Raw genomic sequence first — 18,452 nt, forward strand, 5'->3', positions numbered from 1 at the left:
AGTGGACAGAGAAAATCCGATGTGACCTGGACGTCAATGAGACGCTGTGGTGCTAAACACGTTTTTCCCTTTGTCTGACAGTGTCCTACTTCAGAGCCCTCATTGGCGACACTCAACGTTTTTCAGGCTGAAATGTCTGATTTTTGTCGTCTCCCAGGTAATGATCAAACCTGAGTAGAGGTGAAGCACGTACAACGTTAAGGCCAGGGGTCAACAGTGAATAACCTTCACCACTCACCGGCTTGACCCTTTTTTATCTGTGGTACTACCATATAGGATGAGACTGGGGGAAAGGCTAATAAAGAGTAAGAAGATTGGGACGTTTCAGCCCAGCCAAATCGGACAAGGTTGAGCCCAGTGAAGGGGAAGGAACGGTTCGTAATAGAAGTGTGTCTAGTTCTCTTTCCTGTTTCGGGTTGTGTATGTCAGTGGTGACATGAAAAGCTTTGCAAGTAATAGACATTACTGCTCAATTTGTGTATTCTCTATGTGACTTTAGGCAAGGGAATGTTATGGATCCATCTCAGGGGGCAATCTAATTTGAGACACCCTCTGAGTCTTTCAAGAGTGGGCGGGGGTGGGGAGTTGGTAATTTACCACTAGCTTATACCAGCTGCAAATTATTATGGCTCTCAGCCTTGTGCTGCATCATCTACCCTGGCCAGTGAGTGGGGAGCCAAGTCTCCATGCTATTACCGCCCTTCCCACTGTCCACCTGCTTGAAGGAGGAAGTAAACCGACAAGTAGCCCTGCCTACCCCTGTGCACCTGCACCTATGGTCTGGGTAGTCTGTAACGGAGGATTCTCGCTCCATTGCATGGAGATACAGCCTGAGCTCAATCTACCCTGCAGCTAGCCAGCCCCTGAAGCAGTAATAGCAAAAACGGTGACAAAACACCAGGCTTATGTAAAATCGACAGAGCTTGGGACAGACTCTGGAAACTGGGACATTCCTGGTTCTTGTGGGAGATGTGGTGAGCCTGTCCATTTGCTAGATATCCAGGGTAGCAAACCCCGTTGCTAGCCCCGTTCCCTAGTTTAGCCCAACTGCCAAGGTCTTGTGCTTCTTAGAAGCACATGGCCAGGGATGGACTCTAATATTGACCTCTTCATTCTTTTGCTGATTTCATCCAAGGTGTCCTCCCCTTTAGATGCTGTTGCTTTGCTCACCCGTTAGGGTGTGGTGGCCAAGCTGACTTTCACCAATCAGCAATTCTCTTTCTGTGGTACAGAAGGAAGAGGTGTGTTATGCCAGGCCTGCGGGCCAAGGTTTCCGAAAGCGTGACTAGTGAACCTGAGTGCAAAAACTGGACCCCGATGCTTTTTTAATAACATGACTGGCTTGTCCATTAATTCTGATTGTCATTTCTGTTGCACTGGATAACGCTGATCTAATTCCATTGACTTAAATGGAGTCACTCCGGATTCTTTATTTCTGTGTTAAGGATTCTCAGTGGAAATCAGACGTTTAGTCTCATTTTATCATGTACATTATTCTTTTGAGGAATTATGGAGATCCGTCATGTCATGTGGTCATTTTAAAAAAGGCTTCCTCTGGCACATATGTCTTCTACATGTAAAAGTTATTCAGGTAGCGACTCCTTTTAAAGGGACGAACTATCTGCCATCAATAAACTGAGCATTTGTCTTGACGTGTGTGTGTGTGTGTGTGTGTGTGTGTGTATAATATAATAACCACAGCCCATGGTCCCAGGAAATATGCAATTTCCTTAACAGGCTTGAGAGGTTAATGACATTTTATCAAAACTAACATGGTTCTGGAAGTCCAAACTCTCTTCCCTCTCCCTTCCCCCCGCCCCCTCCGATACTTTATATGCAATACAATATGGGCAATAGAGTTTAATGAGACATCTCACAGCTATACAGAAAATATATTCTTCCATGTGATCAGTATTATGAATAATTTTGACAGACTGTTTAGCTTGCCTTTTCTCTATGAATGGCACCCAGAGAAAACTACGACCTTTATGTGCAATCTAACTTTTAAATATCCTAGGGGTCTTGTATGTTATGGGATTGTATATCCCCTCCTCTTACTGTTCTCAGCAAAGGGTTAGGATTCCCCCAGAAACAAAGAGCGGGGTGATATTGACTGATGAGTAAAATAGCACCATCACGGCATCTCACTGATCTGTTCCTTGCGCATCAAATCCTGGTCTGATTGAAATCAATGGGAGCTTTACTACGGACTTCAGCCCTGCTGCATTCCAAATAGTGTCTGCTTAGTCTGTTGAAAAACATTTGTATTATTGTTGGTCCCAAAGAGGCAGGCTAGTTGCTGACGTGTAAAAGCTGTATTCTAGCCTGTCTCCTACTTCACACCAACCAATTACCAGCTAATCCTGATTGCTGCTGGTGGTTTTGCTGCACAAAGCTGAAAGGATACAGCTTAATTTTCAGCTACTGTATTAAACTGCGCTGGCTGTGCTGTGGGCAGCAAGACACAGTTTTTCTGTGAAATTGTAAACCAGGCGAACTGAGCAAGGAAGGAGGTAGATGGAGAATAAATACGGAGCACTGAGATGTCATTTTGACAATCACTCAGATTGTTTATAAATTTCTTTCTCAAACCAAACATTCCCACTTTGTAGCACTTCAGTCAAACCATTACCGCTCCAAAGCCCTGCGTGAAGCGTTCGCCATGTGACTGCCATTACAGCTAATAAGCCGAGTTCCAGCCATGTGATGCCTAACTCTGAAAATGTCAAAGTAAAGTAGCACCGGCCTTCACTGCTGCAGATGGAAAATGATTGTGGCCTTCTGCTGTGTTGTCTTCAGCTCACGGCCGTTCCTCTACTGGTTGGTTTCCCCCTTGGATTTGTGAAGTGTTTGGATACATTCATTGAAACAGAAGGCAATTATAGCTGAATCTAAAGAATACCAGTGTTGATGTCTGCCCCTCTGATTGAGATGAAGGCTGAGACTTTCAGAACTACCTGAGGGCGCTGGGTGTCCAATTCCCAAAGCATCTTTGAAAATCTGACCCTAAACGGCTTTTGAATTTTAAATGAGGGAGAATTTACAATCAATGTTGATGGTGTGGGCCTCACCCGAGAAGCCTTTGTTTTTGGGAACAGAGCTGGCAAAATACCATTCATCAGATTCACTAGTCAATTGATTTTGCCGTTTTTCATGAAATTATTGAATTGAAGAATGTGTCTTTCCAGTGCTGGACGTGAGTAGTCCTTTCCCATGTGACTCGCCCTCACAGTGCTGTTGGATTCAGAGTGGTAGCCGTGTTAGTCTGTATCCGCAAAAGCAACGAGGAGTCCTTGTGGCACCTTAGAGACTAACAAATTTACTTGGGCATAAGCTTTCGTGGGCTGTTCATGCGAGTAGGGATTTGCACAATATGGGCCCTTTGTTAGTTCACTTTTTTGAACCAATTTAAAAATCCATGGTCCTTAATCCAAGGGTTCTCAAACTGGGGGTTGGGACCCCTCAGGGGGTCACGAGGTTATTACATGGGGGGTCGCGAGCTGTCAGCCCCTACCCCAAACCCTGCTTTGCCTCTAGCATTTATAATAGCGTTCAATATATTTTAAAGTGTTTTTAATTTATCAGGGGGGTTGCACTCAGGGACTTGCTATGTGAAAGGGGTCACCAGTACAAAAGTTTGAGAGCCGCTGCCTTAATCTCTTTTCAGGAAATCCAAGGGCTTTCCATTGAGCTGTCCTTTGTGCTTTTTGGAGACGCAGCTTCTTCACTATAATCTTGCTTGTAACTCCGCATCCTGTTGATTTTTTTTTTTTTTTTGTACACTGACACTGGTGGATAAGGGTCACCTCTCGGAGCAGAGTAAAAGGTTATTTGGATTTACGGGGTGCTCCTCAGAGCCATGTGCATCTGGGGAGCGCCGGTCAGCAGCAGAGTTTGCCACAGGCAGCGTCTGTGTTCAAGGATCCGACTCTCTCATTTTAAAAAGTGGGTCTGGAGCAGGATTTGAACAGAGCAAGGGTGCAGGTTGAGTAATCGAGACCATGACCAGGGAAATAACCCACTTCCTTCCCTGACGAACCGAGGGACGCACCCCACCCATGGACTTATTCGCTGCACCGATACTGACTTGGACTCTTAATACATCCATGGGTGGCGCACCTGAGCCCACTTATCCACTGACGCTTTAAAAACTCCCACACCCCAATCTGGGTCCATGCTGGTTGTGATATGTATGTACCGCGTGATCTTTGTAACTGATACCTGTAATCCCTCATAACTCAAGCCTGACCCCAGAGGTACAGTACCTTCCCTCTTAACTTGTGTCTATTTAATTTTAAACATTAACTTTTGGTTGTTTTAAACCTGCTGCCTATTAATTTCATTTGGCGACCCCTAGTTCTTGTGTTATGAAAAGGAGTAAATGACACTGCTTTATTTCTTTCTCCACACCAGTCATGATTTTGTTCTATCATATCCCCTCTTAGTCATCTTTTTTTCCAAGCTGAAAAGTCCCAGTCTTACTAATCTCTTCTCATATGGCAGCCATTCCATACAACGAATCATTTTTCTTACCCTTTTCTGAACCTTTTCCAATTCCAATAGATCTCTTTTCAGATGGAGCAACCACATCTGCACACAGTATTCAAGATGTGGGCGTACCATGGATTTATTTAGAGGCAATATGGTATTTTCTATCTTCTTATCTATCCCTTTCTTAATGATTCTCAACATTCTGTTTGCTTTTTTGACTGCCATTGCGCATTGAGTGGATGTTTTCAGAGAACTATCCACAGTGACTCCAAGATCTTTCTTGAGTGGTACCAGCTAATTTAGACCCCATCTTTTTTAGTGTGTGTGTGTGTGTGTGTGTATGTGTATATATATAATATATTGTTGTGATTGTTTTCCAATGTGCATTATTTTGCATTTATCAACACTGACTTTCATCTGCCATTTTGTTGCTCAGTCACCCAGTTTTGAGAGATCCTTTTGTAGCTCTTCGCAGTCTGCCTGGGACTTAACTATCTTGCGCAGTTTTGTATCATCTGCAAATTTTGCCACCTCACTGTTTACCCTTTTTTCCAGATTATTTATGAATATGTTGAATAGGACTGGGCCAAGTACAGACCCCTGGGGGGACACCACTATTTACCTCCCTCCATTCTGAAAACTGACCATTTATTCCTAACCCCCTTTGTTTCCTATCTTTTGTTTTCCTATCCTCCATGAGAGGACCTTCCCTCTTATCCCATGACAGCTTACTTTGCTTAAGAGCTTTCGGTGAGGAACCTTGTCAAAGGCTTTCTGAAAATCTAAATACACTATATCCACTGGATACCCCCTGTCCACATGCTTGTTGACCCCTCAAAGAATTCTAGTAGATTGGTGAGGCATAATTTCCCTTTACAAAAACCACGTGGACTCTTCCCTCACAAATTATGTTCATCTACGTGTCTGACAATTTTGTTCTTTACTATAGTTTCAACCAGTTTGCCCAGTACTGAAGTCAGGTTTACCGGCCTGTAATTGCCGGGATCACCTCTGGATCCCTTTTTAAAAATTGGTGTCACATTAGCTATCCTCCAGTCATCTCATACAGAAGCTGATTTAAATGATAGGTTACAGACTACAGTTAGTAGTCCTGCAATTTCACATTTGAATTCCTTCAGAACTCTTGGGTGAATCCCATCTGGTCCTGATGACGTATTGCTGTTTAATTTATCAATGTGTTCCAAAACTTCCTCTGACACCTCAATCTGGGACAGTTCTTCAGATTTGTTGCCTAAAAAGAATGGCTCAGGTTTGGGAATCTTCCTCACCTCCTCAACCATGAAGACAGATGCAAAGAATTCATTTAGTTTCTCCGCAATGGCCTTATTGTCCTTGACTGCTCCTTTAGCATCTCGATTGTCCAGTGGCCCCACCGGTTGTTTAGCAGGCTTCTTGCTTCTGATTTACTTAAATTTTTTTTTGCTATTACTTTTTGAGTCTTGAGTCTAGCTGTTCTTCAAATTCTTTTTTGGTCTTCCTAATTGTATTTTACACTTCATTTGCCAGAGTTTATGCTCCTTTCTATTTTCCTCACTAGGATTTAACTTCCACTTTTTAAAGGATGCCTTTTTGCCTCTCACTGCTTCTCTTACTTTGTTGTTTAGCCACAGTGGCTCTTTTTCAGTTCTTTTACTATGTTTTTTAATTTGGGGCATACATTTAAGTGGAGCCTCTGTTATGATGTCTTTAAAAAGTTTCCACGCAGCTTGCAGGGATTTTTGGTGCTGTACCTTTTAATTTCTGTTTCACTAACCTCATTTTTGTGTAGTTCCCCTTTCTGAAATTAAATGCTCCTGTGTTGGGCCGCTGTGGTATTTTTCCCGCCACAGGGATGTTAAATTTAATTATATTATGGTCACTATCACCAAGTGGTCTAGCTATATTCACCTTTTGGACCTGATTCTGTGCTCCGGTTAGGATTAAATCAGGAATTGCCTCTCCTCTTGTGGGTTCCAGGACCAGCTGCTCCAAGAAGCAGTCATTTAAGGTGTCAATTAACTTTATCTTTGCATCCCGTCATGAGGTGACATGTACCCAGTCAACATGGGGATAGTTGAGGTCCCCCATTATTACTGAGTTTTTAATTTTACTAGCCTCTCTAATCTCCCTGAGCATTTCACAGTCACTATCACTATCCTGGTCAGGTGGTTGGTAATATAGCCATACTGTTATATTCTTATTATTCGAGCATAGAATTACTATCCATGCAGATTCTATGGGACAGTTTGGTTCATTTAAGATTTTTACTTCATTTGATTCTATGCTTTCTTTCGCATATGGTGAATAATTATCAATAATTATATGGACGCTGATAAATTTATATGTACAGGGTTGCTTGAGATGACACGTCCCTCATTTTAGTCCCAAATTTGGCTTTATGTAACAAATGTATTGGGCAGCTCAATTTCATTCTTGAAACTGTCGACTTCAGAAATGCTGAAGCAGACTAACAAGATAGGTAGCGTGGCCTAGTGGAAAGGGCACTGGATGGGGAGTTGGCACACCAGGGTTCTATTTTTGGTTCTGCAATGTGACTGTAGACCTCCCTTTTCTTGTCTATTTCTATTGTAAGCTCTTTCAGACTGAGACTGCCTATTGCTATCCATTTGTACAGCATTGAGCACAATGGGGACACAACCTAGGTGTTTCTAGGCACTACTTTCATATAATATTTTTAAAAAATTAATCATGACCACATTATTTATGCCAGAGAAACTGACCCCACCAATTAAACTGTGTACGGTTGTGTGTTTTATTTTATGGAGTTCATTTGGGATCTGAGTCCATACTGTGTTCTTCATGGGCGTGCCATCAGGTCAAGGGGATAACTTTGTCTGAGAAACTTTTTTGGTGGGAAATGAATCCTTGCCTCAACAAATCAAGGTACTGAATGTATGTTGAACCATTACTAGAAATCAGTAAACCATAGATGAGATTTCAAACCTGTTCCCTCAAGTGTCTATGCTTCTGCTCCTGTAATATTCAACTAACAAGTAATGGTAACATTTTTAGAAGAACTTATTCCCTTAGATTTTCTCTGGTATCAAACCAGCTCTCTTTTTGATGCTTTGTAGAGACCACACTGAGGGAGATGAAAAGAGACTCCCTGACTTCAATGGTCACTGAATTGGGCCATAACTCCTTAAACATTTTTTTGTCTGCTTTGAGGACCATGTACTCCATTCCCCTGAGGCTGGAAATATCCCAATGACTCTTGTGTTTTGACAGATCTAGAGTACTGATTTGTACATGGCTAAAAATGCCAGAAGAGTCTAGCATTAATGCCTCTTTGTAATTGCATCACATGACAACAGGAGATACAAAATTCCATGCCTTGTGTTCTAGATTTTGAAAAATGACTAGGATTTTGTGTCCTTCAGTTTTGGAGTGCTTAAGTTGAGGGCTATTCAAGGGGTCTGATTTTTTTTTTTTTTTTTTAAGAAGGTGCTGAACTCTTTGAAAATCGGGACCTTTTAAGGCATCTCAAGTTACGCATCCCAAAATTTGAGGCATCCAAAATCACTAGTTTCTTCTGAAAAATCTTGGCTTATGTTTGAGCACGTTAAGAAAGGGAGTGGTGTTTACCTCTATCCATAACATTCATTTATCTTCTCAGATTAATTTGTAGAGTAGTAGTTGTTTAAGGTATTGCTAGAGACATTAGTTCCCTCCCCTGCCCCGTCTTTCTCATTTTTTGGTTTATGGGTCTGCAAGATAGAAGTAAAAGTACTGAGTATTGTTTGGAAGAAGGTTCTTAAACCTAACCAATAATTATAATGACGCTAATGGAATAGGAGGGACCAAATGGAAAAAGAATTGAACTGTTGAGTGTGGCATTCTTCATCAGGAACGTCCGATTTTTGTTGACTGTCAAAATAAAGGGACTTTCTAAGGATGGGAATTATCTTCAAAGTTGCCTCAATCTTTCTGATCCTCAGCCACCTTGTCAGCCGTAAAGAAATCTAGTTGCGTTTGTTTATACTGCATGCACCAAGTGGGGAAAAACATCTGTTTGCAGCTCACGACAACATGGCAACTTGTTAACTCACAATGGCCTCTATGCTCGCAGAACATGCCACAAGAAGTTTGAGCTGATGGATACTCCGTTTTAAACAGCCATGTATAGGAAAATTACAGCCTGTGCCCCTCCCTCACTTTGGGTCAGCACAACAGATGCACAGAAATTCAATTTTGTGATGCATAATGCACATAAGCAGAGCTTGATTTTTACTGAGTATCATAAATGGCTTAAGTGCCAATGCATGATGCAGATGAGAGGCTGCCAAGTCATGATGTCAATATTCTAGTGGGGAGAATAAAAGAAGAGGATAGAGTGACAACTGCGGACAGCAAATTCCTGAAAATAATCCCTCGCAATGTGACTTTATACATTGTTAGACGAGAGAGAGTGAACAACTAATTGGAGCATTATTTTCTAGCTCAGTGGCTTGCGGTCTGCTCTCGGTTACATGTCTGCAACCCTACCAAACTAATTGGAATTGCACCTTTATGGCAGAAGGAGCTCGGATACCATGGTGATGAGGTACAATATAGGAACCTGGATAGATACACAAAGGACAGGGATTGGCTCAAATAAGTGCATTTTAAACCTTCTGAGGAGATTATCACCTGTGGCTCTTTTCCAGATTAGACACTCAAACAAATAATCTTTATCTAGCTGTTTTTATTGTTTGACGAATTTCAGTTTTGCTGAAAAATCCTGTTTTCGCTGAAGTCAATGGGAGCTTTGCAATTATCAGTTGTGGTCTCATTTATTCTATCTCACTTATTACAAAAAACCTCGAATGTATCCAGTCCATCATTTGAAAACACCATAGCCGCTATATCAACCTGAAGAATATTTTTTTAATGTAATGCCTTTAAGATGTGTAAGGTAGGAAATGAATTTGAAAATTCAATTAATGGCACCTGGTTGCCAGGATTTGAAGCCTGGATAAAAACTCTGTAGGTAAAGCTAACTAGCATGTGTGTATGTGGCTCACTGCCGGGAATGTTTGCTGAAGATCTGTTCCCCAGACACTGTCACTATAAAAAACATATTCGGTCTTCTCCTTCAAAATTACCTTTTATATTTTTCTCCAGCTAACAGCTGAAACTGAAATAGGATTAACAAAACTCTGCTTGTGTTGTGGTGTCCCCCTCCCCCTTCTTTGTGTATAACAGAGTGCCATTTGGAAGCAGCTTTCTGGGAGTTTAAAATGACTGATTAAATTCACTGTTCTCTAATGGGCCACAGTTGCTACGGATTTTTTTTTCTGTTAATTCAAATGAACTGCGCACACAATCTCCAGCAGGTGAGTTCCTGTGCCTCAGATCTAGGTAGTCTGGCATTCTCAAACAAAAACTGAACTGATTTATGCCTCATTAAAAGCATCACCTAGAGCAGGGATTGGCAACCTTTGGCACACAGCTCGCCAGGGTAAGCCCTTGTTTACCTGCCGCATCTCCCGATCGCAGCTCCCACTGGCTGTGGTTCGCCGCTCCAGGCTAATGGGGACTGCGGGAAGAGCGGCTAGCACATCCCTCACCCCGTGCCACTTCCCGCAGTCCCCATTGGCTTGGAGCCCATATCCCTACTGGCCAGTGGGAACTGTAATTGGCCGAACCTCTGGATGCGGCAGGTAAAGAAACCGGCCCGGCCTGCCAGGGGGCTTACCCTGGCAAGCCGCGTGCCAAAGGTTGCCGATCCCTGCCCTAGAGCATCTGCCAAAATCTAGGGGAATAGAGTACTGATAGCCTGATCCAACTCCCATTTACACCAATGGGAACTGGATTGGGCCTTCCTTAAGCAAAAGAAAAGGAATAATTAAGAAGCTCAATGCTTCCTAAAGAAGGATGACACTCTTGGTGCATCTCCCAAGAAATTCATCGGGCTACAGCGAGAAAGGTATTTTCTTAGTACATCACATAATTTGGATGTTCAACAGCTGCAGTTGTACCTGCAGTCATGGTAGTTTGTACATCCGGGTACCTGACTGCAGGTATGACAGCAGCAGCTGCAAACCCAAGTTACGTACATGTATTTTTACATATGCAATTGCACAGTGCATATTTGAATATCTGGACCATTGTTAATAAGTTTTGGAGTCCCACAGGGATGGATGGTGTTATACAGACATCTAAAAGACACAGTCCTGAGGATCTTACAATCTCTTGTCTTGCTGATTAAATATCATATACGTTATGTACTGGCATCTACTTACCCACTTGCAAGGATTTGCAGATTTAACTCCCATAGATTAGTTTAAAAGCAGTGCCTAGAAAACTGATGCCTGAGAGCATGAATTTGTTTACACTTGCCTGTAGTCTCAGCTGTAGTATTAACATATCATTTGCATTGAAGCAGGAAAGTGCATTGAATTATAATGATCTTAAGCCACTACGTTAATCTGGAAACCTCCAGAGGACCCAGCACTGAGATGCTTTGATTTCATTTAGCCATATATTCTATCAATGCTCCTTTCAGTGCAAAGATACGGTGATGTTCGGCAACAAAATGAGACTATTGATACAATAGCGGCATGCATGAATATTTTTTTGAAGTAGAATTGTAGACTTATAAAAGGATTATTAACACCACAATCCATTTTAAAGGATAAGGTCATCGCTTGGCAGCTAAAAGAGGGTGTTCTGCTAGCACTCCCACAGTTAGAGAAGCTGACATTTTAATGTCGTTAGATCATTCCTCCCATGCACACCTGGTTCCTCTACAGGCTATAAATCACCTATGTCCTCAAGTTGCAGTTACCAGATTGAACAAGGGAGGCTAAGGTTCCAATCAGAAATTGTATTCAGGATCTCAATTCAAAGGGGGCAGTAAATGGTGGGCAGTGCCTTTATCCTTGGAAGGGACTTCAGGATTGATTCGGGGTATATCGATTTTCATCAAGAACTTACAATTGATGACATTATCCTTTTGAAAGAAGCCAGAACTAATTGTCTCTGCCCTATCGGGCTCTATTACTTCCTCTTCTTCCTTACTTCTTTTTTTGACTCTTTGGAAATCTGAAATGATCAATGTCTGTTGTGGAAGTAAAGAGATTATACTGCATAGGCATGTGGTGAGTAGCAGGGCTGTATCAGACACCTGCATGAGTCTTGTGAAAGTACAGTTCCTGAAGTGGTGGAGTTGCTTTACTAAACCTTAGAGGGTTGTTTACATTCTTTTTAGCTAGTCCCTTTCCCCCTAAGAAAGGATTGTATCTGGAGGCTTGTCCATACGGGGACATCCAGGAAAGATAATGCAAATGAACTAAAGGTGTGAATTTGAAGTGGACTAGGTAAACCGCATTAAATCCCTGCATTGATGATGCTGTTCAGAATTAAAGTGGGGTTCACTTCACTTTGGAAGTAAATTAAACTAAACTGAATTCCAGGGGACTGGACTAGATGATCTCTTGGTGTCCCTTCCAGTCCTATGATTCTATGGCAAGGCCATTTTAATTCTGAATGAGGGTGTTCACTCAGGGGTTTGACTAATCCACTTCAAATTCACCCCTTTAGTTAATTTTGGATTAATTTTCCTGGGTGTCCCTGGGTAGATGAGTCCCAAACTAGAGCTGGGTGGAGAAAAATTGGCCCACATCAATCTTTCCTACAAAATATTTTGGTTTTGAGAAATTTTTTTAACTTAAAACTTTTTTGAAGAGTTTCTAAATTGTCTAAATGTTTCATTTTGATACTTTTCAACAGAAGTTTCCAGTTTTTTCCAGTTTGAAACTTCACATTTCAAAATTTAATCTGTAATAGTTAAAAAGAACATTTCAAAATGAAATATTGCAACTGATCCAAACAAAACAGTTTTTGGCTCATGAAACGTGATTTTTGATTTCGTGTCCTGATTTGGGATGGGAAAACTTTTTTGCACTCTCAAACTTTCACAGATTGGGAAACCTGTTTTCACCCAGTTCTAATCTAGACTCTGTTAGAAATTTAGGCTCTGATTTAGGGGGCATAGCGGATGAGCAATTCAACATGAGCTCCCTGTGAGATGCTCTAGCCAAAAAGGCTAATATAATCATTGGCGGTATAAACAAGGGGAGGGATGGCTCAGTGGTTTGAGCATTGGTCTGTTAAACCCAGGGTTGTGAGCTCAATCCTTGAGGGGATCTAGGACAAAAACGTGTCAGGGACAGTCCTTGGTCCTGCTGTGAAGGCAGGGGACTGGACTCAACTCAATGACCTTCCAGTTCTATGAGATAGGTATATCTCCATATTAAAAAAAAAAAAAAAAAAAAAAGAGTAGGAGCAGGGAGGTGATTTTTGCCTCTTTGCACAGCTTTGAGACAGATACTGGAATACTGTGGGCAGTTCCAGTGTCTGCATTTTTAAAAAGATGTTGTAACATTGGAGAAGGATGCAGAAAGGACCCACAAAATGGTTGGAGGACTGGAGAAAAAGCCTTACAGTGAGACCTTAAAGAGGTGAATCTGTTTAGATGATCAAAAAGCAGATTCAAAGGTGACTTGCCTACGGTGTATACGGTATCTTTTGGGGGGAGAAAATTTATGAGAGTGTTAAAGGACTCTTTACTCCAGTGGACGAACGCAGAACAAGAATCAATGGCTGGAGGCTGAAACCAAACTAATTCGTATTAGAAGGAACATGTTTTTCACAGGGAAGGTGATTACCAATTAGCACAAACTGCTGAGGCGGGTAGTACATTTTCCATTCTTCAAGCCAGGACTGAATGCCTTTCTGGAAGGTATGCATGGCCCAAAACAGAGGTGATTGGCCTCAGTACAGAGGCAACTGGGTGAAATTGAATGGCTTGCGGCATACAAGACATCAGACTAGATGATCCAATGATCCCTTCTGGCCTTAAGCTCTCTGGATCTGTGGTCTAGCAACACACTTATGTACCTGCTCATTTGAAAGCATGCGACTAGCCCCATCGGAGGGGACGACTCATTTGCTAAGTATTTGCCTCAGTCTTTGTTGGATTGGGGACGTACTAAGATCCGTGTCTGCGTACTGCTGAACAAAGAACTATTTGAAACAATATTTTCAAGTCTACAATTTGGAGACGTCTAAAAGCTTTTTTTACTAAGTGTGGAATATTGGAACCTCTCTGGCAGGCGCAGAGATGAAAATGAGAGAGTCATTAGCAAGGGCATAATAATTTTCTGTACATTATTAACTGATAATTAATGGAAACGGAGTGCACTGTCAAGGAAACTGAATAAGCAGACAATTAATCAGTCCTTGAGTTTAGCAGGGGCTTTGCCGATCCACGCAGGGAAGGGTAGCCTGGCTGAGTGCGGGAGTCCCCTCGCCGCTGCACTGCAGGAGCTGTGTTCTGTACAGACAGAAAAGAAAGCACTAGTGAGTTGTCACCAGAATGAAATCCATGACGCCCTCTTGCCTCTACCATGCAATAGGCTGCTGCAGCGGTATGCCCACGTACACTAGGAATCTGCCCGGATGTCCGCTGTATTCACCATGGAGGTATAGCTGGGGAAGCCACGTTGACATGTCTCGCCTGCTGCCAGTTGGGGGAGAGGGGAAGAGTGGTGAACAACTTGGAGCCTGGTATCCCATCACGTTTCTTTGCCAGCTGAAATGAAGCCTGTTCCCGGATACCTGTTCAAATGCCTCAGGGCATCGGGTGATTTGCCTCTGGAAATTTCCACTACATGCATCTGACGAAGTGGGTATTCACCCACGAAAGCTCATGCTCCTATACGTCTGTTAGTCTATAAGGTGCCACAGGACTCTTTGCTGCTTTTACAGATCCAGACTAACACGGCTCCCCTCGGATACTTACTAAGCAAACACGTGCAGGTGACAGAGGATTGAAAGCATCATGACTCGGGCTGTTCAGCATGTTTGGTATCTTATTAATAAGCTTGTAGCTCACCTCACTTCAATTGTGGCCTCAAAACTAAGGAGAAGTAAACCAGCTTCGAGAAAACCAGAACTATTCTGAGCCACCCCCAAATCTCAGGCCAAATTGACTCTCCTTATTTTTCTTTTAGAGGAGTTTGGGGGAGCTCCTTAATACCTATTTTAGGGCAAAATTCAGTTAAATTGTTGCTGTCTTCAATAGGTTGGAATGGGTGCTACCTAGGGCAGAAATTGGCATTTATTTGCCTCAAATAGATCATTTTGATTGCATCTTTTAATTAGTTATTATTAGGGATGATTAATCTTTCTCAGGGCTCCTTGCGAGTTTATACGTTGTGTCGCAGGGGAGGGGCAATCTGGCTCAAAGGACAGGGGAATCAATGCTGGAGTGAAATGACCAAGCAGTGGAAGTGAATGGTGCAGTAGGAAGAGAGCCTGAGCTAAAGCCGTGGGCAAGCTTTGCTGATATAAAGCAAAGTTAGCAAAAGTCGGGCTGTGAGCAAACCTCAGGCTCTGCCTGCTTGCAAGTTCACAAGACCAGGGCCAATATTGCAGAAGCACACATTCCTAAGAAGTGCTAGGCACAGAGCGTACACCTACACACTCACTCACTCCTGAAGAGTGGTACCAGAACATCCCGATATCAAGGATGGTACAAAAACGTTCCCCAAGGATAACCGGAACACACTGACCCCTCCTGAAAGATAAGGTCAGGATGACAGTGTAATGAATAGAGATATTTTGATCGAACCAACATGTATAAGAAAATGGGTAATAACTAGCCACGTCAGGGGGCAGTGACTAACTCTATCAGAGGAGCAGTACGTAACTTGTTTGTATCAGGGTATAAAGAGGTATCTCTGAGAGCGCATCTTGGTCCAGCCAAGGGGGGAAAGGAAAGTCCCGCCATTCACTGAGCTGCATCCATTGTCACGGGCATACATGCCTTAGTTTCCTCGCAGAGTCTGCCAGGGGCTATTACCATGCTTTGTCGACAATAAACCTGGCCTGGTGCCTTCGTACTTTAACGGATCCTGTGATCATTGGGCGGTTCGCTTGAGGTCTGCTGTGCCGGCTGTCTGCACAGAGCTGGGGCAGCACACAGGGGGAACACACACACTAAGCCAAACATCTAACCACAAATGGCAATAGTAAACCTGCATGCTACCAGTGCACTGTGTAGCTTTGTTTTACAGCTGTTTCATTCTGTTGAATTTATTGTTTATGATTCTCAAAGCTGCCTTTTCTGGGTGTTTTGCAGAATTATTCCTGATCAGCCTGCATTTCTGCCCCACGAACTGTGTATTGGTCCAGACTGCGAGGGCAGTTTTACTTTACATAGTGATTTGCACTCCATGCAAGTTCATTGGGCATGGGCTTTTACACCCTCAATTCTGCCAAGTCCTTAGGAGAAGCCCACTATGAATAGCTCCATTGCCTGCATTGCATGGGTTCCTCGGAGCCTTCAAGGACTTGAAGTTAGGCATGTGCGTAAGTACATTCGCAGGCACCGTATTTAACCTTGAGCGGGCTCTCCCTGCTCTGGCGGGACGCGAGTGTGCTCTCTGGAACAGGAACAGTAAGGACAGTGTCAGCGGCAGCAAGTTTGTGGAACCCACGCTGCGCTTGGCTGCTCATCGGTTCATTACACAATTTTTATGGTTTCCCAGCAGTGAGGCTTCCTAAATGAGCAAATAACACACTCAGCCGGAACGTCTCCAAACCTCTGCGCAAAGTGTGTGTGGTGGGGGAGGGGGGAACAGGCGACCTGCTGTTCCACTCTGCCTCATGCAGGCTTGGCTGCACTGATGTGATTTGCCGCTATCCGCACTTAGCGCCCGCAGCACTGTGGAACACTGCGGACTCTTAATACAGCTGGTTAGTAATCTGTGTGGGGTTTGGGCAGCGGGGGTTGTAGCGGCAGTTGCAAAGCTCATGTCCAGAAAAGAGCCAGCAGCCTCTCCCCAGGATGTGGTGCTATTTACCTAATGTACAAGTGCCAAATCCCATTATCAGAGCAGTGTTGGCCCTCTGTCTGACTCCAGGTTCTCTCCTCTGCAGAGTGGTAGCAGATGGCCGAGGCCATCAGGGCAGTTTCCTGGGGCAGGAGAAATCACCATGTGATGTGGAGTCTAGGTAAATTATAAGCGCAACTTGCTTTATTTACACCTGTGCACCAGTCCTGAAATGAGATGGTTGACCCGCCTGCAGGGCAATTCCTTCTCCCAGGAATCTAAGCCCGACATCAACGCCTGCTTTGCTGGGAACAGCTCTGCCTCCACTCAGAGGCCAAGGCAGAGATCAAACTCTCCTGCTGCTCCCCGAGCTCAAAACTCTCCACAAATACTTTGCATACCCTAAACTAACAAACATATCATGTCTCTCTAAAAGTCAGAACTTGCAGGCTGAGACAAAGAACTTGAAAGATGTTTAACAGCGCCATCTGATGACGCCATCATATTATTTAGCTCTTCTGTAGCACCTTCCTTCTGGGGAACTCATAGACTCCTAGGTTTAAGGCCAGAAGGGACCATCATGATCATCTTCTGCACGTGGCGGGCCACAGAACCTCACCCACCCACTCCGGTGATAGGCCCATAACCACTGGCTGCATTAAGGAAGTCCTCATATCTTGATGTAAAGACTTCGCAAAGCACTTTCAAATAGCTAAGAATACCTGCAGGAGATAGGTAAGGTTTACCAGCTCCATTTTAAAGATAACTAAGGCAGAGAGATGTTAAGTGACTTGCCCAAAGTCCCATGCAAAGTTTTTGCCAGAGGTAGGGCTGCTTTTACACAGGTTTCTTGATTCACTGGCCTATGCCTTAACCACAAGACCGTGCTTCCTATCAGGACTTAAAACTATTCCTGTAAAACTGAGACTCGCTGGCTGTCCATAATTTCCTGGTCTCTTGGTCACTTCCAGAGGGGACAATATTTGCCCTTGATCTTCTATCCTCTCCAGGTTTGACTGCTGGCCTGGCTGCTACCCACCCAGCCCACACTACACTCATCCAGGTTGAAACAGCACCTGTGTGAAAGCTGCACTAGCCTCACTCTTTTCCCTATCAGCCCTTTCGCTGTGAGGGAAATCCCGGCGGGGAGGTGTCAAGATCCGAAGCCCCCCTTCCTATTGACACCGTCCCAGCTTCCTCTCAGAGAGACTGGGACACAATCCATCCTATTTTCCAAAAGGACCGTCATCCTAGCACTGTTTGTTCAGGCCTGGCCACGCTGCAATTAGAGCCAATCACTTTAAACAGCCACATGAAGTCATTGGCAGCGCTGCTGCGGCTGCAGTGAGCAAAGTGCCAGCCCCTCCTCCTCGATTTGCAAGCCCTGATCCAACAAAGTCATCAAAGTGCCAAAGACTGGCTTTGAACCGCTGCTCTTTGACGGGAGAAGGGGCTTACCCCAGGCTAGCTCTGGCTTTTATAGATCTTCCGAGGCTATTCAAGAAGCCAATTTTTCCCCCAGAATCCAGTATGCCTGGGCGTATTTAAACTGATACGTCTTTTAATGGACCTCATACCAGGAAAAAAAAAGCCTTTAAATTCTCATTCCAGCCAAAACAAGGCCAGACCTATTATTGAGAGAGCACGTGGGCTCAGGCACCACTTAGTGCGGGATTTTAATTCCTCTGGAGGCTCTGGGTGCAACAAAAATATATGTTCCCAAATCTGCCTGTTGCTGGTTAACTAGAAAACGTGTGCAAGGAAGGCACAGCTGTATCCATTTCTCAATATGATCCACCCCCCAGCCCATCCGGCATACTAGTTGCTGGCTCTCAAACCTGGGCTTAGCTGGAAGTCTGGCAGCAGCCCACTGAAGTCAGCGCGATCACTGGCATTCGGTTTTCAATTCAGTGAACTGCTCGCCTGCTCAGACACAGGCTTAAGGCACTTGCTGAATCAGGGCCGCAGCAGAGTCAATCTTTCATACTTTTTTTTTTTTTCTTGCTTCCCCCTGCTTTTAATTTCTCCACTGACGGAAGAGGGTTAATGGTTAGAACAGAAGATTCTGGACTGTAATCCTGGCTGATACAATTGACCCTCTGTGCATCATGAGGGTGA

Source organism: Trachemys scripta, chromosome 8, assembly GCF_013100865.1.
Source record: "Trachemys scripta elegans isolate TJP31775 chromosome 8, CAS_Tse_1.0, whole genome shotgun sequence".
NCBI classification, from domain to species: Eukaryota; Metazoa; Chordata; order Testudines; family Emydidae; genus Trachemys; species Trachemys scripta.